We start from the raw sequence: 3,870 nt of genomic DNA on the forward strand, positions 1-3,870 counted from the left end.
CAACAAATAAGATTCAAATAATAAGTACAACAAAGATGCCTACACATCTCATTGATTCCCAGCTTGCAAGATTCAGAACCAACAAATAAGATCCAAATAATAAGTACAACAAAGATGCCTACACATCTCATTGATTCCCAGCTTGCAAGATTCAGAACCAACAAATAAGATTCAAATAATAAGTACAACAAAGATGCCTACACATCTCACTGATTCCCAGCTTGCAAGATTTAGAACCAACCCATTAGAGCCTTTTGATAAAGTGAATATCGGGATTAAATCCATCTTGGCTAGCCATGTCATACAATCGAAGAACTTGGCGAATGCTCTTGACCGTCACAACATCTGTAGTTAAGTATTCCTGTTTGCACAGCGCAGATAATAAAGAGCATGATTACTATAATACTGGCACTAGTGGAAGTCAACCTGCAGCTCCACTCGATGATTCAATTCATGCCACTTTTTCTGCAGTTCGCCTGAAATGAAGCAAAGATTGCATCATTCAGCTACGGCTCATCTTGCAAAGGCTAATAAAATGTTGCACGAGATTACCAGCAGAATTTGACGGAGATTTTGGAAACTCCAATCACCATTTTGTGCAGTTCCACCAAAATTGAGAGATGTTGCCCATGTAACATTTTAGTTGAACTGCACAAGACACTCATTCCAAAAAAGTGTTTTGTGCAGTTCACCAAAAGGTCACAATAGCAACAAGGTGAAATGGATATCCCTATCTGCACAAAAAGATAGAAAGTAAACAGTTGCTGGTCAATAAGAATATACGAAACATATACAAAATGAAAAGAAGCATCTTAATTATGTTCATGGCAATCACGCAAGGACAGTAGAAATTTTAAAACGTCAGCAATGCTTCATGTTACCAGAAGCATTACGATCAACAATGAGATTCCTCAAATATGGGATTACTTTAATGGTGGCATTGCTTGTTTACGAGACATAGTAAATCAACAGCAGCTAAAGAGTTGGTTTAAGGGCATGGGACCGTGGGGACACCAGGACACTCAGCAGCGTAAAGGAGCAACTTACTTATCATACTGGGGAAAACAGCAGGAGTGCCATTTATAACACAGTTTAATTGCATCTTATCACTGGAGGCATTAGATTAACAATAACACTGGTTAGACATGTCCCTAAGGTAACAGTGTGATCGCTTCATTTTACATGCGCCCTTACATTAACAACAGCAAAAGGTTGGTATAAGGACATGCGACAGTGGACGCATCAGCACAATGTACCTACAAGCTGGCACAAAGTGGTGATGCCGAGTTTGTTCATGCTATGTGAGGGCAGCAAACCTAATCCTGCAGACCTTGTACTATGTGAGGGCAGCAAATCTAATCCTGGAGACATTTACTATGTGAGGGCAGCAAATCTAATCCTGGAGACCTTTTACTATGTGAGGGCAGCAAATCTAATCCTGGAGACCTTTTACTATGTGAGGGCAGCAAATCTAATCCTGAGACCTTTTACTATGTGAGGGCAGCAAATCTAATCCTGAGACCTTTTACTATGTGAGGGCAGCAAATCTAATCCTGGAGACCTTTTACTATGTGATGGTAGCAAATCTAATCCTGGACATACTCTGTTGACTTGTCCACCAGCTGCCACTTTCTATCCTTTTTTCAACCAATAATAGATCTGTTCCTTATCCAGTTTGTACTGCGTTTTCCCATTATTTCCCTTTTCAACCAAGAGACCGGTTGGGTATCCGGTCTCTACTACTTTCACCATATTATTTCCTCTTTGAATCAAGTCCTAGATTCATGCTACAACTTTCCCCCTTTCTTCGTTGTTTGAACAAAGCCCTAGATTCGAATGCATGAAGTAGCTTTACCTCTAATAATACTAAAAATTTAGGTGGCTTTGGAAGAGCTGATGGGAGTAGAAAAAGATGCACATGCAGACACGTGGGGAGCTGGGGCAGTAGAGCAAGGCCGCTTTCGAAGAACTTATACCTGAGGGTCGCCGGGATGTCGGCGGTGGCAGGTCGGATCTGCGGACAATACGGCAGGGAGGAAAAAGGGTCGGAGGACCTCCCGAGCCGGCGCTGTGTCGGAGAGAACAACACGGGCAAAGGATCGGGCCCCTCCGGCAGCTGTGGGTTTCCTCCCTCGGCGGCAATGACCGCGTGAACTATGCACCTTTTAGTCCTCTACACACACCGGCCGAAGGGATCCGTCCGGATCTGTGACCAGCGGTGAGCAGAGAGAAAATGTCGCTACCGCTGTCTTGTTTATATCTGGAGAGGATGAGAGAATGAAGAGAGCAACCCTAGTAAAGCAAGCGCTCAGGCCCCTGCGTCCATATATAGTGGAGTGATTATCTTTTTTCTCTCCACAACAAGCGTTTCAATTTGTGTATGTGGCATTAAAGAAAAGAAACTCTCTATTTAAGGTGACTACTGTACGACTCCTACTTACTACTAGTAGTACTACAGTATTGTTCACTTGTGCTCCCGCCCCTCCATTCATTGAACAACCCCACGGGTGAATAAACATATAGTAAGTACTGTATTTATATAGAACGAACAAGCTCGAACTATTTTCGCGTAGTTAAAAGTTGAGGGCGGGGCTTTTCCCGGGCAGTACATGCGACAGTTTTCGGGTAGGCGGTTTGACAGAGAGGCGAGGAGGGTGAGCGAGTGGGGCTGTGCGATTTGACGGCGCGTTACTGCTGGAAAGACTTGTGATATGACCACTCACTATAGTCATGAATTACTGGCGCTCCGACCGGTGTGATGCCCCCCTTCCGTTCCGCGCTCTAATCTGGTGCATGACACGTCGACCCGGATGCTGGCTCTCCCACATGTCGGAGTAGTAAGAAGGAGCAAAGAATGATGCGGTATATACTAGTACTATACTACTCCCTCCATTCCTAAATATAAGTCTTTGGAGAGATTTCACTATGGACCACATGCGGAGAAAAATGAGTGAATCTACACATAAAATGCATCTATATACATCCGTATGTGGTCCACAGTGAAATATCTACGAAGACTTATATTTAGGAACGGAGGGAGTACTACTCAGGTTGGAGGAGTGCGAACCACGGCAGCCCAGTGAACCAGCAGTGCGAACCACGGTAGCCCAGTGAACCAGCAATAGAAAACAATGTGGTGATATGGCCATAAAAAACAATGTGCTACGGTCCACACTGTAGCATGTACAGTAACACTCCTCTTTGTTTGGATCCCTGAGTTAGAGCTAGTTTGGGTTGAAATAGCCTCAAATTATCGAAACAAGAGGGGTTAGTTTGAGCTAGTTTGCTCTAACCCAGCTAAAAGAACTAGCCCGGTGGAGAGGTTCTAATTGGGTTAGTTATCCTCGGGCCCACTAAAAGAGAACTAAAAAAATCTCCCCTGCCCGCACCAGATCACTCCCCCCTCTCGCACGACTCCTCTCTGTTCCCCATAGGGCCGCTCGCCCTCTCTCTCCTCCGGCCGCCCTCTCCTTCCGGCCTCCGCCGCCCTACTCCGGCCGCCCTCTCCCTCCGGCCTTCGAAGGTCGCCCCGCTCCCCCTTCACCAGTCATTTTTCTCCCTCTGTCGTGCGCGGCGGCGGCGCATCTACCAGGGAGGTCGCGAGAGGGGTGAGTTTGTTCGTTCCTTCTCTGTCTCACGGCCATATCATTGATCTTGCTTGCTCTAGCGCTAATTCTGATTTGGAAAAGTAGATCCTGATCAAACTTGGTATAGATTTGTGGTGCACGCATGGAATTGTTTGATGCTGCTTGAGGAGGTAATAAATCTTTCTAGAGGCCCAAAGATTCAGGTCACCTTTCTAGGTATTTCAATTTCAGGCTTGCATTATTTCTAGAGGCCCAAAGATTCAGTTCACCTTTCTAGGTATTT

This window comes from Triticum aestivum, chromosome 5D (assembly GCF_018294505.1).
Source record: "Triticum aestivum cultivar Chinese Spring chromosome 5D, IWGSC CS RefSeq v2.1, whole genome shotgun sequence".
In the NCBI taxonomy this organism is placed as follows: Eukaryota; Viridiplantae; Streptophyta; class Magnoliopsida; order Poales; family Poaceae; genus Triticum; species Triticum aestivum.